Consider the following 23,195-nt stretch of genomic DNA (forward strand, 5'->3'; position numbering starts at 1 on the left):
CTACAGTATCTTGCACATAGGCTATGCTCAATAAACATTTATTGAATGACTGTCTTGTTACCAAGATTTTGCAGCAATAAGCTTTAGAGGCTTTAGTCTGACCATCTGCTTGAGTGGGATGAGTTGCGATGATGATAGTTCAAATTGGGTTTGTCCTCACAAATTCCTAAGCTCCAAGTAAGAGAGATGCAGACCCTCTGTCAGAAAATATTGCACTATCTGGAAATCTATTGCTTTTCAAGTAAAAGGCACAGAGCTGGGACTATTTTACACTCAAGATTTCAGATGGAACCAGGAGCCCTTGGAAACATACTGAAGAAGCTTCCAAAATTGAACTCTTCCCCTTGGAGCACCTCCACTCAACCTTCTTGGGCATTTTCATGGAAAACGAATTCCTTTTGGCCAGTCATGCTTATTGACAGCTCTTCAGATGTCAGCTAATTTCTACCCATCCATCCTCACTGCCTGAGTGACTTTTCTCTACTTCATATGAAAATATGCAGATGGAAACCTGTAAAAAACACAGTTCAGGACTTGCCTTCTTACTCCAGTGAGCTCCCACTGAGTCACATATTCTATTTGTCTACTGCTCCGTTCCCTTCTGTATTCCTACACAGATTGCCCGCGTGCATCTTTTGTGGAAAATATCAAGACAAGCCATTTTCTTGAATAAATATACCACCTTTCCCTTGTTTGCTAAGAAACATACGCAGATTGGTTTGTTTGTTGATGTTTGCTTGTTTCCCCTTTCTTACATGGTTCCATACCAGGAGGTTTCCCTCAGTGCCCTTACCAACTGCTTACTGCTCAAGAGAAAGTGTGACAACAAAGATGCTTGTTTGTGGTCCCCTCCTTCCTTGTGCATCTTGTCCTCCTTCCTTTTAGGCATCTCCCGTCAACTTCTCCATATTACATCTTCCATAGTTACAGTAGTGAACGGAATTGTTAAAGGAGGCAGAACATGAGATCTACAATTTCTGTCAACAGATTACAGTTGTCGCTACTCCTTAATAAATAGGAAAAAATATCTCACAGATGAGTGCAAATGGATGGGCCTGACACAGCCCAGAGACCACATAATATCATAAGAAAATTCCTCCAATGGAAAGGACATGGGGTTGGGTGGAGCAGGATGTGGAAAGCAGATCAGTTGGGAAGATGTGTGTCTGTACTGGGAAGAGTCCAGGAGGCGTTGTGTACACCTTCACTTCTTGCACCTGCCGGCATAACATGGCAATTTCTGTCTCTACAAATCTTAACTCTCAGAGCCCCAGTTGTGTCATATGTCAAGTTTGGACAGTAAATGCTCCTCTAACCACCCAACAGAGTAGCTGTAAGAGTAAAGTCAGATTTTAAATAGTTTTGTCAACTATTAGGTGCTTACAGAAAGGGTTAGTAGAGATTGTTATCCAAATAGGTGATTTAAAATTACCATAACTTCCTGCTATTAACTAAAAAAGCATTAAGTAACTTTACAGTTAACACCAAGAAGAGGTGATTTAAAATTACCATAACTACTTGCTATTAACTAAAAAAGCATTAAGTAACTTTACAGTTAACGCCAAGAAAAATGATATGACTAAATTCTCTGACAAATAATTTTATCTTATCCAAATAGCCTTTTTCTAAGGTGATGTCAGGAAATAAAGAGCTGTTTACAGAGATTAATAGATCCTACCTTCTCTTTTTTGAGACAAATAAAGGGTAAAAAAGCTAAAGACATGGAAAAACTTGAGGGCTGTGTTTGCTAGACTTGGAAAAATTGGTTTATGTTTTTAAAAATGTTTAGGTTCGTGGAAAGGGGGCATGGTCCTTTTGAAAATAAAACTAGTCAGAGAACTGTCTGGGAGCCAATGTAAAATAGAAAATTTTCTCACAGTTAGTCAGTACTGATGGCTTCTGCTGGGTGAGCCTCATCTTAGTGAGGAGCTACCAGTGGCCTGTTGCTTCCACCAGCACAGTTGGGAAGATTGACTCCTATCACCAGGAACCAGAGGACGTACTGAAGGAGGGATAGATGTTTGGAGATTCTTTTTACCTTTCTTCATAACTTGACATTCTTTTTATTCTTGTCTCATTTATTTAAATTTATAGGATCTCTGGATTCTCAGCCTTGGACTTAAAATAGTCATGTGTCTCCTGTGGCATCTCAGAACTTCTAGATGAGACAGAGAAGGGAGAAAGATCTAGGCATTAGAAACCTGACAGGCCTGGGTTCAAGTCCCAGCACTTCTGCTTACATTGCACAGACAAGGAAAGCTCTGGGCACTCAAAAAATCACCACCATTAATCATGCATACCACTTCTAAATCCACAACCAACTCTTCTCTAACTCTCCTTACTTATGCTGTCCTTGTTTGCTTCAAATCCGTGCCTCTGAAGCTTGTCTCTGACTGACCCCTGGCTGCCCCTGCCCCAGCTCTGACAATAACATAAATTATAGTCTCAACAGACAAAGATCTATGGTTGTGAGATGCAGTTAAGTAGCAAGGTAATTCCCTTCTAAATTGAAAATGACCATCACAGGTATTTTCATGATGCAGTATTTCATTTTAGTGCATTAAAAAAAAATTCTTTCAGGACATGTAAGAAAGGAGAAGAAAAGGAAATTGAAATAGCAAACTAAGAATTTATGATGTTCAAGTATAATAAGTAGGCCAGTTAAGGTATCTCTAATTAAGAAGAAAAAATGGGCTAAATAATATAGCTGCCATTTATTGAATGCTTACCTTATGCCACACAGTATACCAAGTACTTATAGATAAGTTTTCTAGTTTAATCATTGCAAAAACCCCATGAGTTACTGGCACTATTTTTATTTCCTTTCTACAGCTGAAGACACTTGAGCCTAATGTCACATGGTCTGTAAGTGGTAAAGCAAGGGTTCAAACTTGGTTTTGCTTTTCATTGTACAATATACCTGCCTGCAAAGAAGGTCCTCAAAGTCTGTGTCATATCAGAACCACATATAACCCTGAAATGTTCTATTATAAATTAGAATATTTAAACAGAGTTATAAGAATAAGTTATTTTTTTTAAAGATTTTATTTATTTACTCATGACAAACACAGAGAGAAAGAGAGGCAGAGACACAGGCAGAGGGAGAAGCAGACTCCTCGCAGGAAGCCCAATGTGGGACTCGATCCCAGGTCTCCAGGGTCACGCCCTGGGCCGAAGATGGCGCTAAACTGCTGAGCCACCCGGGCTGTCCAGAATAAGTTATTTTAAGAGTAAAAATGTATGGTAAGTTTGGGGCTCCTGGGTAGCTCAGTCAGTCCGACTCTTGATTTTGGCTCAGGTCATGATCTCAGGGCTGTTAGATCAAGCCCCGTGTTGGGCTCTGGGTTCAGTGGGGAGTCTTCTCAAGATTCTCTCTCTCCCTCTCTGCCTCTCCGCTGCCACTCTCTAAAATAAATAAATAAATATTTTAATAAAATGTATGATAAGTTAAACAGACTATTACAAAATAACAAAACAAAATCACAATACTAGCTTTTACTGGACACTTGCCCTAGGTCAGGCAGGAGCCTAAACACTTTAAAAGTATCAGCTTATTTTATCCTCACAACAACCTGATTAAGTAGATTGTATACTTATTGTCCTTTTACAGATGAGGAGACTGAGCACAGAGTTTAAGAAATGTGCCCAAGTCTACACAGGTAAGGGGTGGGGTCAAGAATTGCCTCTAGGTAGCATTGAATCAGAAGCTATCGTTGTAACCTCTGTCCTATGCCAACCCCCTACTAAAGTTGACTCCTGTGTTCTAATTGCTCTGAATTCTGATATACAATGTGTTGTCTTTTAAAGCTGTGGTGGGAAGCTCTGTGTCATCGCCATCAGTGACCTACCTTTCACCACTTGTATTTATTACCTGGATGAATCTTGGTGAAGAAATACAAGGAAGCAAATATTTCTTAGAAAACGATTCTTCCTGTCAGTACCCGGCCCAACTGCTGGAGCACTTCACTTGTACACCATAATGGATGTACCTGCAACTGACCTTTTCCTTACCTAGAGTAAAATCAGTGATTCTCAAGAGCCAGCTGTCTATCGCATCCTTCCAATCCCCACATCCTTGGCCCTCTCCAACAACTTGCTCCCCCAACAGGCCTGTTGATTCTGATGCTGCATGCTCTAGCTTAGCTACCTGCCATCCATTAGAAGGGACACAAAGTTCCTCCTTTATCCTTTCTGTTGTTTTAGATTACGTCCTGTCTCTTTAGCCATATTATTTTAGGTTCTTTAGTGTTAGGACTATACCTATATTTTTCCTGAATTTTTTGAAACTTAATTTCCTAGATGTTAGTATCCTTGTCTGCATCTCATAGCACTTGGTACCTCTTGTTTTGTGACCTAATTGCCTGCTTCGACCCTGCCCCTCAAAATCTTCCATGTTGCCTTCAGGAACTCCCAGTGTCATGAAGCAAACCCCTGTATTTTCAGCCTCTTTAACTGATAACAATGTTCTCTTTACCTCGTTGCTCTAATTCAGACCTGGCTGTTCCCTGAGGAAACGACTTCCCGTGCACCTCTCTCAGCAGGTATTCCTGTGGCCCTTCCACCACTAGACCTGAAAGCAGGGCATGCACTTCTCTACTTTTTTGGAAGCTACGCCATCACTGCCTCCAAATACTGGATTTCATACATCCTGCTCTCTGACCCCTCCCCTCTGTAGTTCCAGCTCACTTACTCTATTAACCTCAACTTCACAGTCTTTGATCTTCACGGGGACCTCCAATCCATAAACCCAAGCACTTTCTTAGATGTGAACACCTCCTTCCCTCATCATTGCAATCTTCTCTTCACCCTACTTTGTATTTCCTTCAGTACACCCAACAACTGGCCTCCCTCCCTTGCTCCTGTCTCCTCTCATACTTCCTCTAGCCTCAGTTAAACCGAATTGACCCAGTTCTCTGTCTATTCCAGTTCTGCACACAAGCAGCAGACAAAGGCTGGAGGAAACCAAAACAAAAATCTCTAGGTTTTAACCTTATGACCACAACTTTGCCAAATCCTACATTGCCCAAATCCATTTGTTGATCTCTTTGCTGGTGCTTGAGGGCACTGTTTCCACTCCTCCCTGGGGACCTTTGCCTTTACTGCTGCTTCTCCTTGGCTTCTAGCTCTTCACATGGCTTCACCCCCACCTTCTACTTCATTCAGATCATGTGTACAGTTCACTTCCTCTGAGAGGCCTTCCCTGTACCCTCTCATGATCTCCCTTAACCTGCCCTAATCACTTATTCTTCTATGATGTTACATTAAATATTTATGTGTTTTTAAATCATCCTCTTCCCTTCTGTACAGGGAAAGATCCTATTGTCTTGTTCACTCTTCTTTGCCTAATGCCTACAATAGTCCTATTTAAAGTATGTGCTTAAAAAGTATCTGTAGGATGAACGTATTATTTTTGTCCAGTATTTTAAATTCTAAAAGAGCATGGTCATGCTCTTGAAAGTTCTTGTTGCGTTCCTGTTTGGTTCTGTGCTAATCAGAACCAGACCAGAATATCCGCTTCTTTATTCTTTTAGCCTAAGAAATGAAACTGTCAACCACTTAAGTTATATAATATCATCAGTTGCTTTGAACAGAATAGACTGCCAGCAGCCATGTATCTGGTGTTAGGTTTAGAATCTGTATAAGGAAACATCATCCTAGTTTTTTCTCTAATTAGATGTCTGTACTGTAGTACTACAGTTACGTTATCTCATACCTTACCCTCTTTCCTTCTATCAGGTATTCATTCTCAAGGAGAGGAATTATACCCTCGTATGTATCTTCTTGCCTTATTGTGAGAGGAGGTCACCTTTATATAAAAGTATTGATGGAAATGCACCTCCCAAAGTATTTAATTTGTAACAGTACATTTTATAACCACATAAGACTTAATCATATTCTGGGTTAAAAAAATCTGTAATCTTGCTAATACTCATAGCATATATTAGTATTTAGCACAGTGTCCAGTAACTGCTTTTTAGTTCACCTACTCGCTCTGCCCAAGAGAGTCTTAATAAATAACTAGTGCTCAAGGAATAATAGTTGCCATTCTTGTTCTTCTTATTATTATTAAATAAAAGTGTATAAATGTATAGTTTAATGAAAGTGTATGATTTGGCAGGGCAAAAGAAGAAATTGGTATTTTCTCTACCGTTCCTTTTGACACCTTATAAAACCTCAGTGATATTAATTAATTTCTCATCTTCCACTGTGCCTGCATGCAAAATAAGGATGACCTCTTTCTCTGGAAGCTTCATGACTTAACAAAAAATAAGATACATTGAATCATTTGAAAACTAAGTGTGAAGGGTAAGCAATGCTTTCTCAGTTCTTTATTGACCTAGCCAAGGAGTTAGTACTGAGATAATAATTTTTGCCCTTTTCCGAAGGGAAAAATAACCATCAGAGTTTGCCAGGCAAGATAGGAAAAATTAAAGAGGAAAGCCATGGTCCCAAAGAGCAGGCATTCTTATGGAAAGATTAGTGATGGCAGTATTACAGCAGCTTGACAAAACCCCGTGAAAAACAAAAGTGTACATGTCTAATAGCCTTATTTGCACTATAACATTGTGTATGGATCTGGCCAAAGTCACTTTCTTAGCTAACAAGGACATTTTTTTATTAGAACCATTAATACTGTGGTGGGCCTGGAATGTACTGCCTAGGGTCTCCTTCGGGACAGAGCCTGTTATTCTCACAGCTCACAGCTAAGGGTCCCTCTCCAGGAATTGCACTCTGCTGAAAGAAGCTGCCCCACCCAACACTGTGCCACCTCCCTATATCAGTGGAGGTGTTTGAGGTATTGGCTTCTTGCCTCCATTTGATACAACCCTAAATGACCACTCCACTTATCACAAATTACCTTCTCCATCTGCACATCTCTCTCATTCCATCACCCCACATGGATGTTCCTGAGAGTACTTCCCAATAAACTTCCTGCACACAAATCTCAGAGTCTCAGAATCCGTTTCCTGGGAAACCTGACATACAACATATACTATGTCTACAGTCTAAGGAGTAGTTATTATGAGTATTTCCAATTTTATGAATGTCATCAATTTTATGATGATCACAAAACTCCCATAATTAAGTGAATTTTCCCATTGACATTTGCCATGCTATGTGATATGTGGCTTATTTCTCAAATGAAAGTAGCTTGAATGACCCCAAAAGAGGGGAAATGCCTTGAGGGATTGGTATTAGTCACAGTTTCAGTATTATACTTCATGATCATTTCCAAAACAGCAGAGAAAGATGGCAACCAATCAATACTCTCTGTTAGAGGTCAGATTGTGACCAGGGAGACTATTTGTATCCTATGGCTGCCATAACAAATTATCACAAACGTCATGGCTCAACACGACAGAAATTTATCTGCTTACAGCTCCGGAGGCCAGACGTTTGAAATGAAGGCTTTGGCAGGGTTGGTTCCTTTAGGAGGCCCCAAGGGAGAACCTGTTCCAAGACTCTCCTGCTTGTGGTGGCTGCTGACAAACCTGGGCATCCCCTGGCATGTGGCTGTGTCACTCCGCTGTCTCTGGTCTCCTCATGGAGGTTTCACCTCTATATGGCCTATTCTCTTTCTAAAAGGATATCAGACCCACCTTAATCCAGTATGAACTCCCCTGAACTAATTACATCTGCAAAGGCCCTGTTTTCAGATACGGTTACATTTTGAGGTTCTGGGTGGGCATGACCTTTTGGGGGATACTGCTCAATCTGCTATAGAGACAATGTGAGAAACAAACAGGATTTCCTCCCCTTTGGCATTTTTATTTGTGCCATGAATCTTAATTAACCTGCTCTCCTTTTTAAAGAAAACACAGTGAGCCAGATGTGTTCAGTGGGCCACGCCCAGTGACAGAAGGCTCCTCAAAAGTTTAATCAATCAGATAATTAGTAGGACCAAGAGGGAGTAGCATGAGTAAAACCAAAAGAAGGATCATTACACAGACTCTGACCATTAATTTTTAGTCATACTGAAAAAGGAGCTTTGGGAAAAAAGATTTGGAGAGATACTTTATTCACTTCTACGTACTTCATTTTTAAAGCAAGCTCTGATGAGGTAGTTGAGTTCACACAATCAAATCATCTACAGGAAAGGCCAAAAGGAATGCTATACAAATATATTTAGTTTGGTCATGTAAGGAGTCTACATGTCTGAGGTCCTAGGCAGGGCAGAAAGCCTGCCCCATCGGTTCCAAAGACCCTGAGAATGACCAGGGTGACTGAGTGTTCCATGGTTCTGCTAAAAGCATCCTCTGCCTGCTGTTCACTTTCATTTTTCCCCTCTCAGCCCTTTTGATTATAAAGTTAAGGAAATTTAATCTAGCAAATAATGGTGAGAGAGCTAGTGGGGCAAAGAGGCTTCCCAGGCCACATAGAGACACATAAAAGCACATTTAAGGAGCCTATCCGTTCATAAGATAGTTTTCTCTTTGCTGTATAAGCCAAAAGGTTTCAGTGGAATATTTATCTTTTTAATAGCTTACCCCCCCCCCCAAACTTTCTACCACTTGTCCTGATCAATTATCATCTTCCCTGCAAACTTGGGGCTTCATTCCAACTATAATGTATAGACACTGCAATACCAGTTCCGCACTTTGGAACCAAGTCTCAGTGAATGAAAGTGCCCAGGAGGGAAAGATAAGAAAAGATCTGTACACATTAACCTCCTTACTACACTGCCATGAATCACCAAAACAAAGGGGAAGGGGGGTGGTGTATGAAGATAGATAACGTGACTGATATTCAGTTGGATGTGACTTTAAAAATTGTGTTTGCAAATGATTTGACCTAATACAAAAAACATAAACACCTGTGTTTTTGCCAGGCACTATGCTAAATACCTTACTCATATGTTGTCCTTTATCATCTTCAGGGTAACTTTGCAGGATTGGTGTTATAAATTCTACTTGCCATCTAAAGAACATGAGGCATAGTAAATTTAAATAATTTGCCTAAGATCCCATAAGATTTTAACCTAAGTCTGCTTTACATGCAGTAAAGGCATTTGGGCCTAATGAATATATCTATACTTTATAAATAAGATCACTCCCAAACGGTATCACCAAAATTATTGATATTAGAAAAGCTACTCTGCCCACAAACTTCAAGGGACATAGAAGGACTGTTACAGACTGTTAAGAAGATGTCCATAGGACTGGTGATACAGACATGCATCAGGATTTTGAATAATGCTGACAGGTCATGGCACACAGATAACAATAGGGTAGAGGTATTGGGGAGGATGAGAAAACTCCTTGAGAAGAATGTCACTTTAGTGTTTGCATCATTGATGAGCTTTACGGAAAAGTAGTTGTGTTAGCCACCGGCAGCCATGCAATCTTCAGGTTGCCTTATAGAAAGACAAGCAAAAATGAAGCTAGCATTGGTGGCTTTTTAGGAAAAAAAAAGAAAAAGAAGAAGAAAATAAATCCCTAGAGCTGTAGCTATAAGGTACATATTCATGCATACATTTGCAACTCCATGTATCTTCACCATGTTGTGAAAACTGATATTTAAAATGGTGATCATGGGATATCAAGACAGTGTTAAAATATGTTTAGTCTATTCTAGTCTGTTTGAAAAGAAGGGAAATGGATATTTATTATTTTTTAGATTTTATTTATTTATTCACGAGGGACACAGAGAGAGAGGCAGAGACATGGGCAGAGGGAGAAGTAGGCTCCCTGAGGGAAGCCTGATGGGGGACTCAATCCCAGGACCCTGGGATCATGACCTGAGCTGAAGGCAGGCACTCAAACACTGAGCCACCTAGGTGCTCTAAATGGTTATTTATTTTAAGAGATTTCACACTTAAGGGAAAAAAAAGAACAGAAAACCCAAAATAGCCAAGTATTGGCCCCCATAGGGTTAATGTTCAGCTTCCTGGGAAAACTCTGTCAGCCACAATAACTCATTGTCTAAGAAATCCAGGTAGGTTTTACTGTATCCTAATTGCATACATGTTTTTGTAACAAGTCAAATAAACTCTTTCATTCAGAGTTTTGTCCATGCTTTTGTTACTTATTATTACTGCTGTGATTGGTTTAATAATCATAGTAGAAAGTCATTTATTATGCTGGATCTATTAACATTTGATTCCTCATTAAGAATATTGCCTTGTCTGCACTTTTATTCTTTCTGCTGACAGTTAGTTTTCACAGTGCTTCTTGATTTAGTTTTATGATTGAAGTTTCAGGAATAAATGTTTTAATTTAATGTTCACTTGATATAACAGATTTGACCAATAGTTTAATAAAAGAGTACTGTGAGCTCCTGATAGAGAAAGGTCTGCTGGTATCCATTTGGGATGATTATTTAACCATGTCTTCATGAAGGTCACACAGAGACCCACTATGTGCTACACTTAGGGTTCCATCTGAGCATCTAAGTCTGCCTTTCGAGGCAGGTACTGATGATCTCAGCCATCCCAGCCAAGAAGTGTGCTGAGGGGCTGATGAGGGACCTGTTTCACAGAGGTCCCCAATGTTCATATCTAGTCTCTTCTCATCCCTGCCTACCGAACATTTCCTAGGCTCTATCCCCAATGAACTTCTAGCAATTTCCCAAATAAGCTATGTGCCTTTGTACCTCTGCATTCACGCTTTTCCCTATGCTAGAAATGTCCATCCTTCGTCATTCTCCTAATGAACTCCTAGTCATCCTCTGCCAGGTAAAATCCTTCCCCAGGAGACTCCCTCTACCACCTCCAAGGGTCTGTGAGCCTGTTCAGCCCTTAGTCATAGTTGCTGAGGGAAGCCCCACCAGGGCAGGCACTGGGTGTGTGGAACACTCTACCCCCACGTGCCAGCAGGGGCCTAGCACATTTGCCTTCTAAATTGAATTGACCTATTAATTACATGGCTAAGGTCACATCTTGCATTAATAATATAGTGTGTTTTGGAACAGACCAGCCTAGAGGATAATACCAACATCTTGATTTTCTAACTTTCCTGCTGGTTTATATCTATCCGCAATAGATTGAGCTTCTGTTTGTAACTTTTGCCACTAAATTTAGAGATTTACCTTGAGCACAGTTTGGAAAAGAAAAAACAAATATCCATTTGGTGGCTATTTATCCATTTATTCATGAAATATTTATTGAACAGCACAGTCTTAGGTGCCAGGGAAAGTCCACTCTGTGTAACACATAATACTCACAGTCAGATTAGACACCCTGATAAAAGCAGAGAACAAAAATGGGAAACAGGCAGATTTTCAGTGGCAGTATTGATGTGACATGTATGGGAAGTTTGACACTGAGATTGGATTTTCCCCACCCTATAAGCCATCAATAAAATTCTCTCCTGGAGGCTGAATTTTTTAATAAATCTATTTCAAACTATTAACAGAGATTTTAAAAATACTGTCTCTGCCCTATGACATATAGATGCAGATAGATGGATAGATGATAGATGGATAGATGATATTTTTTTAAAGATTTTATTTATTTATTCATGAAAGAGAGAGAGAGAGAGAGAGGCAGAGACACAGGCAGAGGGAGAAGCAGGCTCCATGCAGGGAGCCTGACATGGGACTCGATCCCCGGTCTCCAGGATCAGGCCCTGGACTGAAGGCAGCACTAAACCGCTGAGCCACCCAGGCTGCCATAATTTTTTCAATCCTCATAACAACACTGTGAGGAAGGTATAGTTATTCCATTTTCTAGATCAGAAACTTGAGGCACAGAGAAGTTGTGATTTAACCAATGTCTCTTGGATGAGAGAGCAGGACCTGGAACCAGGCAGTGGTTGCTAAGGATTGTTCTCTTAGCCATTATATTATGCTTTCCTGTAATGGTTATGATAGAAAAACTGATACATTCCTAATTATGTTTTTTAAAGATTTTAGTTATTTATTTGAGAGAGCAAGAACAAGGAGGGGGGAGGGAAAGCATCTCAAGCAGACTTTGCACTGAGCACGGAGCCTGATATGGGGCTCAATCCCATGGCACCGAGACCGTAATCTAAGCAGAAATTAAGAGTGGGATGCTTAAGCAACTGAGCCACCCTGACACCCCAACTCCTACATATTGAGAGAAAGTAAAGTGAGGAGGACCTAGGATGGAGCGGCCTAGGATGACCTGGGATGGCTTCTTGCAGATGAGTTTTGTGCCAAATCTTGTAGAAATAGTAGATGTTGGCAAGTAGTCTAGGTAGATAGAATGGCCTGAACAAAAGCACAGAGCTGGGCTTAAGCAAGACGGGAAGTCAATCAATTTGGCAGGCACATTTGTCTCTCACACTTAATGCTTCTCGAGGTCAAAAAGGATGGTCCCAATTTTGAAATTAATATATGAAGTGTAGTGAATAACTTGCTTTTTGCACTGGAGAAAAGTGCAGGTTGGCAATTGTTTAATAAATAATCTATTTCAGGGGCACCTGGGTGGTTCAGTGGGTTAAGTGTCTGCCTTCAGCTCAGATGATGATCCCCAGGGTCTTAGGATGGAGCCCTGCATCAGGCTCCCTGCTCAGCGGGGTCTGCTTCTCCCTCTGCCCCCCCCCCACCTCATGCGCGCTCTCTCTCTCTCCCTCAAATAAGTAAATAAAATCTTTGAAAATTATCTATTTCAAAATTTTGAAATACTATCAGGAATCAACTTTTAAAAATAATGTGTTCAAAGTCACCTCCTTCATATTTATTGACCAATGCAGAGTAAAGCATGGTTGATTATATAATATCTCCAAATGAAATAATATCCTCATTTTCTGGGACCTAACTATCTCTTTAAAACTAAGTAGTAAAACTACTGCTGTCACAACCAGCCTCTTCACTCTCCATATAAGTGCCACACAATTAAAATAACAGCAAAGCTCGGTTGAATCAGGTATTATACTATAGATATAAGCGTGTGTGTGTGTGTGTGTGTGCGTGTGCGCGCGCGTGTGTGTGTAACGGGAGATTTTGAACAGAGACTGAACATGGAGGCATTTCAACAAAGAAAAAAAACCAATATTTGGTACAGTATGAAAATTAAGCTTACAATTGGAATACCTTTGGAATCTCAAGAACTGCATACTGATTCTGTGAATATTATGTTTTATTCCTTTACCTATTCCCATATGTAATACTTTATTCTCTTTGAATTTGCTTCTAATGCAGTTTAACCCTGGTTTTGACAGTGTCCATCAACTTAATTTCTTTTATTAATATGAATTCTTTTCTTAGTGAGTAAAGCTTGGTAATGTGTTTTATTTCCCTTTATCATTTCATGCAAAGCAAATAGTAAATAAGGAAGGAATATTATTTTCACTTTCATTTTTCCCAAGTGTATACAATGAAATCAGAGAATCTGTGCTTGAGATCTGGAGTCTTGGTATTTGTTGATCCTATGGAATTGACGCCCTTGATTAGCTGTAAGCCAAGCCATCAGGCTGACTTAATTCTATGCTCAGTAAATTAATTCTATTTTACTAATGTGACTAAAAACTAAATTTCATATCAATATAAACACTCATTAAACTGCAAATACCAAGTTGTGCAAGCTGTTGAAAAGACTCATTTTTATTTATAGATGGATTCTGATAAGAATAGCATTAAAAGTGGTTTCGTAGGGAAATGTTAGAGTGATTAATGTGCAGTTGTTTGCATTTTTAATATTTCACTCATATATCAGATTAGTATTTGTGCACACTGTCAGACTTTATTCTGTCCTTGTCAAAACACTTATTACTGCTGACGGGTATAACATACCACATTAATCCTTAATTTCTTGATTCAATTTTCTAATTGCTTTTTTGGCATGCGATGGTGGCCATTTAGTCTTATGTGATGTATTCATCATATGGTATAATAATATGCTTTAAAAATTAGATGTATCACTTAAAGTAACTGAACAAGAAAAAAAATTGCTAAAGATTGGAAATTTCAAATTTCACTGTACTTAGACAAAGTGTTAGATATTAGTATGTCACACATGCTGGAGATTGTCCATAAATCATAGTCATAGAATGTTAAAGGTACCCTAAAAATCATATAACCTACTTGTTCATTTCTCGGTTGGGGAAATGACTTAGTAACATGCCCAGTATCACATAAATACATAGTAGCGGAGCTGGCCCAAGAATTCAAGTGTTCTGAACCCTGGTCAAGAATGAGGCAGGTATATGCGTATGATTTTTAAAACTGATATCTTAAGTTCATTCCTACTATTAATAGTCAAGCTGAAAGAATGAAATATTGTCATTTTAAGCTGTATTTTTAGCAGTGTCATCTGGTAGTTAAAAACCAAGATGCTAGAATCAGACAGATCTGAGTTTCCGTCTGTCCCTTGATCTGCCCCTCCCTCACTCTGCTACCCTGAGAATATTATCTGACCTCTCTGAATTTTAATTTCTTCATCTTATAAAATAATATGATAATGCATGTAAAATGCTTAACACAGCACTTGAAACCTAGTAAGTACTCAACAAATGTTAGTTAATATTAGTTTTCAATGTTTTATTATCCTCTTAATATCCATAATTTGGAGAAACTGAGTCATGGCTAATATGTGATTATTTCATTTATTCTTTGATTCATTCACTTATCATGTGAAACATATACTCTGATAGAAGGTATAGGTAAAGCAAAGAGGAACCAACATGATATCTAGCTTGGTGGAGCGGGAGTCTGACAGAGACATATAACATGTCAATTCCCAAAGGTGGCACAGGCACCATGCGTAGGCATTTCAAAGAGAGAAAGTGAGTGCAGGGGCAGTAGAGATGAATAAGAAACTGGGCCTGTCCTCAAAGAGATTATTTCAGTGGGATGATAGAGTATTTATGCAAGTATCATTCAAGGTGGAAAATGAGGAGGGCCATATAAGGTATAATTAAGGAACTAAAGGGGGAGAGATTCAATACTTCCAACCAAGGAAGGATTCATGGATGAGTTGGCTTTGAGGGATGAATAATCTTAGAAAAATTAAAGGCCTTTAGGAAGATCTCCTAGACAGTAGGGATATTATGAGTGAAGACAACACAGATTATGGAAACCCTGGACACAGTTGTTGAATAGTGAACGCTTACTTATATTGACTAAAATACAGAGCTTGCACAGAATAAAAGATGGTGTTTGATGAGTGGGTAGATATAAGAGTATGGCAACCCTGAAATGCCATTTTGGACTCCATGTTATAGAAATCACAGAGTGCCAGCCACCAAACCCATAGATGTCATCTTTTGACAGCAACAATTTTGAGATTCAATGTCTTTAAAGAAACCTTATACTTTCCAGTTCACTCCAGTACCCACCACTTTTTACTGTCTTATTCTCGAAGTTAAGAGAGTCTTCTTACCGATTATACTGACATTATGCTTAGTGGTTAGGCATACAAGCACAAGCATACATTGTTCCAAATCATGCTTTTGTCACCTATTAGGTCTGCAACTTTGGTTATGTTACTTAAACTCTCTGTGATTAAGTTTCATCATCTGTAAAATGGAAATAGTTTGTAGCTCATGGAGTCAGGTTAAACTCATGTAAGCATGTAGCATAGCACAACCCATAGTGTGAGCACTTAAGAAATGTATGTTAGCTGGGACACTTGGGTAGCTCAGCGGTGAGCGTCTGCCTTCAGCTCAGGGTGTGATCCCGGAGTCCAGGGATCGAATCCCACATTGGGCTCTTTGTGTGGAGCCTGCTTCTCCCTCTGCCTGTGTCTCTGCATCTCTCTCTCCCTCTCTCTCTCTCTGTGTGTGTGTGTTATGTATAAATAAATAAAATCATAAAAAAATATTAGCTATTATTGAATTACCCATCTAGCCCTTGAAGGAATTTGAATTTGCAACCTTACGTTGGGAACATTTTTGAGAAAGAAAACATCTTTTTTTTTTTTTAATGTTTTGAGGTCTAGAGTATTAGACTAAACCCTACCTAAATGTTAAGACTAGTCCAAGGACATCAAATAATTCTATTAAATCCTCTGCTGCTGGGCTGAGGGTTTCCAGTGATGAGGCTTCGGTGTGATTTCTGGAAGTGAATCACTCCCGCATTTACTCACTCTTTGAGCAGGCCAGTGAAAGAAAGAACACATACATAGCCCATTTTGCCCATTGGTATCTTCCAAGCATCATGTGATTCTTACAGTAGCAGTTTCCTAGGCTATGTCAAACGGTAGCCTCACTTTCAGAATATTTCTTTTCAGTCATTATAAATTTTAAGAATTATCATCTTGAAAATCCTTATGATTCCAGAAGCTTCTCTGGTAACTTATTTGTCTTCAATAGCTGAAAAATGGAGAGAGATAACACAGAATTGTTGCCTACAAAAACAAGAACTTGAAAAAATGAGTACAATAGTTTCAAAACCACTAGAGTGAACAAAACAAGTCTTTTTCACTCTAAAACTGCTGTGTGCTTAATAAACAAGGACTGCTAATTATATAACTGTCAATGATATTTTCTGGCACGGTCTAACACCAGCTTCTTGCAGTACAACAAATACGAAACTGCCTGGAAGTAAATCACAATCTCTGAGTGCTATGGGCAAACAAACCCATACCTTATCTCTTTCAGAGGCAGCCATGGAAAATGCATGATAAATTGCACAGTTCAGTGAACATGTTATGTCATTGTGAAATGATTTTGATTCATGGTTATGTATCTATCGCTAAACAACTGGCAAACCTCAAGGTATCAGAAATATCATTCGTGGGGTTTTGCTATATTCCATTGCAAAAATCAAGTGCTATAAAGTGGGTTTTTTTTTCTTTTTTATTTAAAATTCTTTATTAAAGATGAGAATTGCCACAAATTCTTCAGAAATAATTTTTTAAGTTATGTGAATTCTTGCCAGAAGCATCAAAGAGCTGTGCTAGTCACTAATATTTTTAACATAATGAATAATTCATATTTTTGCTAATATCCTTTTATGAAAATCTTATAGCCAAAATAGAAAAAGTTGTAAGCCAATTTGATTTTAAAATAGAATTATAAGCTCTTTTCATAGAGTTTATCAATATAAAGAAATTTCTGAATGTTTTCTGTACAATAGCAGGAGAATTAATAGTAGGGAATTATTGTAAGGACACTTTTACAGAAGTGGCTTTTATACGAGCATAGTTCCTTTTCCGTGGTCAAGATATTTTGCTACATTCTTCATTTGTTGCTGATTCATTGATGTTAAATAATTAATCCATTTTCCACCTGAAATTTAGTTATTTTTTACTAATTTTTCTCTCAGTTGGGGCTTTTGGCATTAGCATTTGATGTTTAAAACCTTTTCTTCTAGTGTTAAAAGCAGCAGAATGGTAGCCTGACAACACAATCAAATGATGTACTCTCAAATTGTTTACTGTTTTTCTAAATCCCCTAAACCAAGAACCACTGTTTCTCAACTGGTTTTGGTTGTTATTTTCTTTTATTTTATTGTAATCATAAACTTATTTTCTTCTAATTTTTATAATCAAATATTTTAAAATAAATTTGGATATTTTTAATAGTTCCAATTATTGCATTGAGCGTAAAAACAAAGCAAAAAGGAAAACCTTACATGATGGTAGAAAGGATAAGTATTTCTTAGGTATATTAAAGAGAATTTTAATATTTCTGATATATTACCATTATTTAAACCTGAATTCATTTTATTTTCTCTTAAGATATTTTAACCAATTGACCTTTACATATACTTTGCATTTATTAAGTTAGAATAAATTTCAGAAGGTAGAAATACGGTTCAAAACATTCATAGTATTTTTCTGTTAGCCTTGGAATATGACAAGCCTATTCTCTAAATATTTACATCATTGGAGAATATCTGTGTACTTATGCTGATTTTGACTTAACATTTTCAAAAATAAGTCTGTTAAATTAAATGTAAGCTTTAAAGTGTAAAACTGTAGATCATGTAACTTGATACAAGTATTGCAACATGGCTTACAGCATATTCCTGGAAGATTTTTATGCCCTTTACTTCTACCATCATGGCCACTTTCACCTTTATATTGAAAACTCCCAAAATGTATCTGTATGAGGATAATTTTAAAACATGAGATTTATGTTGCTATAAAGGAGAAATCATTTATAACCACATAAAACTGTTGTCACCAGAAATTTCAGTCTAAGTTTTACATGAAAGGGGACATATTTTATCTTTAATGCCTCGTTAAACTTTCTGGAAACGGCAGTATTCTAAAATATTCTTGGTGAATGACTACATATGTCTGTATTTCTTCTGAAAAGTTCAAATATGATCAACAACAACAACAAAAAACTAAACAAATTATTTGTCCTGATAATTAAACCACTGGCACTTTTTCTTCTATTTTGTCTTCATGCATAGATGTTGCTTCGACATGGCAGCCACGTCTCACCTACAGTTTTTTCAGTGAAATAGCCAAAATCACCATTCCTATGCTAAAAAGATATCCTCACTGTCTCAGAGATGACATTGTATTTAAACCTAAATCCCTTGTGCATGTTTGTGTCCACACATGTGTGCATGGAATGCATCTGTTCACACACTTGTGTGCTTACACATGAGTTTATGTACAAAATCATACATCCACTGTGTGTAGGTGCAGGTTTGTTGGTACATGCACACATTTGATAAACCACATTGTGTGGTTAAGAGGATGGACTTAGGTGGCAGCCTGCCTGTATATAAATCTTAGCCCTGCTACTTCCTACTTGTATAAATTTGAATAGGTAATTTTAACCTTGCTTCAGTGTTCTTACTATAAGATTTAAATGAGCTAATATATGTAAAGAATTTTGAATACCTAAACCATAGTAAGTACTTAATATAAGACTAGTTATTACTACTGTATCATTATCATATTTTCATTTACTCTATTCCTAAGGTCATATTATTTATACAAGTGACTTATTGGTGATTATGACATGTATTTCACTGAAGTGATATTAAAGATATGCTAACAAAATATTTTGGGTTATGATAATTTAATTAGATAAGCTGTATTGCGTAGTACATCATTGGTGGCAGGAAACAATTATGAGAAAGCAACAAAAGTTGCATAATTTTGTGGCACACAGACTATCCATCAAATTTAGTGACATGCATTCATTTATTCAAATGTAGGCCTATTGCACATCTTTTCTGTGCCAGGATTTGGTGTTAAATGAAACATGGCACTATACAATCCAGCAGTCATACTCCTTGATATTTACTCCAAGGATTTGAGAACTTAAATCCACACAAAACTTAACTTGCTAAAAAGGGAGCGGCATGAAGGGAACAAAGGTGGATGGTAAACGTCTTTAAGTGTACTTTATTTTTTAGATCTGATCCTGGAATTATATAAGTATCTTAAAATTAGAAAGCAATATTAAGTAAAAATGGAAAGGGGAACAATCCTTCAAAACAATCAGCCTCTGAATTCACAAACTTACCTAAATTGGGATGGAATCAGTGGCAAAACCACATAGAGAGGACCAATTTCAAGTGATTTTATTTTATTTTTTCCAAGTGATTTTACACTGCAATATTAAATATGCAATATTTAAACATGCAATATATTCTTAGTAGGATATATACCCTTAAGATGGAAAAAAAACTACAAAGAATTCAATTTTAATTAATTGTATTATCACATATAATATATAATACTATATTTAAATTGTATTGTAGCATAAAAGTAGTTATCCGTATTACTAGGTATCAAGATTTTCAAAGTAAGAGGAAAGAAGATACAAAAACTCAAAGAAATTAAATAAAGCAAATTAAATTTGAATTGGCAATATCATTATGAATTCATGGTATATTTTTCCTCTTTAAAAACATTCAGAGTATGGAGGGCACATTGATACTTTACACAAATCACCTTCAGTGAAGACATGATGCCCTGCTTCTGGGAATCCTATTGACTATCTTCAACTGTTAGCCCTTCAGGTATTACCATAACAGCAGAGAGCCACCTTGTCCAAGGTTATGACTCTGCCCAAGAGCAGTGATATGTAAGAACTGATCTTTGAAGGAGTATAACAGCCTGGCTCTCCTGGCCCAATTTGGTTGTGAAAGATCTTTCTGGCTCCAGGTCTTCTCCTGGGCCTGCATCTCAGTTCAGCCCTTTCCCTATGTCTAATGAGGTTTCCTTCCTTTTCCATCTATATTTTTTATTTATTATTATTATTATTTTACCATAAGAACCTCTGTTTGCTAATAACTCTGTCTCACAAGGAATCTGCTTCTTTGGGAATCCAATTTATGACACTGACCTCTGTTGCCTAAAACTTCCTAGAACAATGGCCAAACCTGTAGCAATAAATACTTCTTATGCCTGGAATTAATACTACTTTCCCAGCAAGTTTCTTTAGAGAAATGTCTAATTACAGGTCTGAGACAGGCAAAAGACAAGGAAGCTATCAAAGGCTTTTGTGATCATATCAGAAGAACTCAGGAGCCAATTTGAAGACATTCTCATTGTCCAAAGATAGTACAATTTGAACAATTAAGAAAACTAATAACAAAATTATAACTGCTATCAACTGAAACATCAGAAATATTAAAAGTTATACATTTATAATAATAATATAAATTGTCATGTTTGGAGAATGGTAGCAAGTAGTTATTTTTAAAATTGATAAATAATGAATTATTATTATGGAAATAATAAACTATTTAGCCCACTTTTCCTATTAAAACTGTGTAAAATTTCTCAGTAAACTAAGAATAGAAAGGAACTTCCTTACCTTAATGAAGAATATCTGCCAAAAAACCTATAGCGAACATCATGCTTAATGGTGAGAAACTTGAAGCATTCCCAGTAAGATCAAGTACAAGTTAAGGGTGTCCCCTTCTCACCACTCCTTTTCAACACTGTACTAGAAGTTGCAGCTAATGCAATATGACAAAAAAAAAAAAAAAGAAAAATAAGTTACACAGATTGGGATGCAAGAAACGAAATTATCTTTATTAGCACATGATGTGATAATCTATGTAGAAAATCCAAAAGAATCAACAAAAATATTCCTGGAATAATAAACAATACAGCAAGGTTGCAAGATACAAGGTTAAAATACAAATCAGTTGCTTTCCTACATACCAGCAATGAACAAGCAGAATATAAAACAAAGGATACAATAGCATTTATACTACTACCCTTCAAAATGAAATACTTAGATATAAATCTAACAAAGTATGTACAGTATCTACATGAGGAAAATTACAAAACTCTGATGAACAAAATAAAAAGAAGAAGAGGTAAAGATATTCTGTGTTCGTGGATATGAATAATAAATATTGTCAAGAAGTCTGTTCTTCCCAAGTTGATCTATAGATTCAAAGCAATCCAAATCAAATGCCAGCAGGCAGCTTTGTGAATATCTACAAACTGACTCTAAATTTTATATGAAGAGGCAAAAGACTCAGAATAGCCAACACTGTACTGAAGTCAGGAGGCCAGACACTGACTTCAAGACCTAATATAAACCTACAGTAAACAAAACAGTATAGTATTGGTGAAAGAATAGACAATTAGATCAATGGAACAGAATAGAGTGCAGAAATAGGACCCCATGAAGATAATCAATTGTTCTTTGTCAAAGGATCAAAGGCAATGCAATGAAGCTAAGATAGTCTTTTAGGCAAATGGTTCTGGAACAACTGGATATCCATATGCAAAAAAATAAAAATAAAAAATAATCTAGACAAATACCTTACACCCTTCACAAAAATTAACTCAAAATTGATCATAAACCTAATTGTAAACTACAAAACTATTAAAGTCCTAGACAATAACCTAGAAGAAAACCTGGATGACCTGGCATATGGCAATGACTTTTTAGATACAACATCAAAAGCATAATCTGTGAAAGAAATAATTACTAAGCTGGATTTCATCAAGATCAAAAACTTCTACTCTTCAGAAGACAATATCAAGAGAATGGGAAGCCAAACAACACTGGGAGAAAATATTTGCAAAAGAGACATCTGAAAAGAATTGCTTTCGAAAATAGACAAAGAACTCTTAAAGCTCAACAATAAGAAACAACGCAATTAAAACTGGTCCAAAGACCTTACAAATATCTCATCAAAGGAGACCCACAGAATAGCAAATAAGCATATGAAAAGATGCTTCATATCATATATCATCATAGGAAATTCAAATTAAAACAACAAGATGCCACTGCACACCTATTAGAATAGCCCAAATCTAGAACACTGTCACCGCCAAATGCTGGTGAAGAGGTATAGCAAGAGGAGCTCTTATTCATTGCTGGTGGTAATGCAAAATGGTACAGCAACTTTGGAAGATAGTTGATGGTTTCTTAAAGAACTAAATGTGCTCCTGCTATATGATCCAGGAATCACACTCCTTGATATTGACCCAATGGAACCGAAAACTTAGTTCATAAAAAGGCCTCCACATGGATGTTTATAGTAGCTTTATTCTTATTTATTTTTTTTAATTTATATTTTAGAGAGAACACATGCAAACGTGGGGGAAAGGGGCAGAGGGAAAGAAAAAATCTTAAGCAGGCTCTATGCTTAGTGTGGAACCCGACATGGGGCTTGATCCCATGATCCTGAGATCATGGCCTGAGCCAAAATCAGGAGTTGGATGCTTCACTGACTGAGCCACCCAAGCACCCCCTGTGGTAGCTTTATTTTTAATTGTGGAAATTTGGAAGCATCCAAGATGTCCTTCAGAAGGTGAAAGGATAAATAAATTGTGGGACATCCAGACAACAGAGTGTTATTCAGCATTAAAAAGGAATAAGCTATCAAGACATGAAAAGACATGGAGAAACCTTAAGTGTATATTACTAAGTGAAAGAATTCAATCTGAAAAAGCTAAATTCCATAGGATTCCAACTATATGACCATCTGGTAAAGGCAAAACTGTGGAACCACTAAAAACATCAGTGGTTGCCAGGCTTTGGGGTAGTGAGGAAGGGATGCATAGGTGGAGCACAGAGGATTTTTAGGCTGTGAATATACTCTGAGTGATACTATAATGGTGGATACATGTCATTTATGTTTGTCTAAACCCATAGACTAGAATACAAGAGTGAACCCTAATGTAAACGATAGATCTCTGATGAGTATGATGTGTCAATGAAGGTTCATCAGTTGTGACAAATATACCTCTCAGATGGGGGCCATTGATGGTTTGGGAGGCTAGCATATGTTAGGGCAAAATGTATAGGGGAAATCTCATACCCTCCTCTCACTTTTACTGTGAACCTAGCACTGCTCTAAAGCATAAAGTCTAAAAAATTTTAAAAAATAAAGTCTATTAAAGAAAA

The 23,195-nt window shown here is 37.4% G+C and overlaps 1 protein-coding gene across 1 annotated transcript in view; it reads left to right on the forward strand.

Moving 5' to 3' along the window:
- Positions 1-23,195, forward strand: part of ATRNL1 (attractin like 1) — a 777,593-nt gene that overhangs the window by 653,998 nt on the left and 100,400 nt on the right. The gene's annotated exons all lie outside the window — the stretch shown is intronic.

Source organism: Nyctereutes procyonoides, unplaced genomic scaffold (genome assembly GCF_905146905.1).
Source record: "Nyctereutes procyonoides isolate TBG_1078 unplaced genomic scaffold, NYPRO_anot_genome, whole genome shotgun sequence".
Taxonomy (NCBI): Eukaryota; Metazoa; Chordata; class Mammalia; order Carnivora; family Canidae; genus Nyctereutes; species Nyctereutes procyonoides.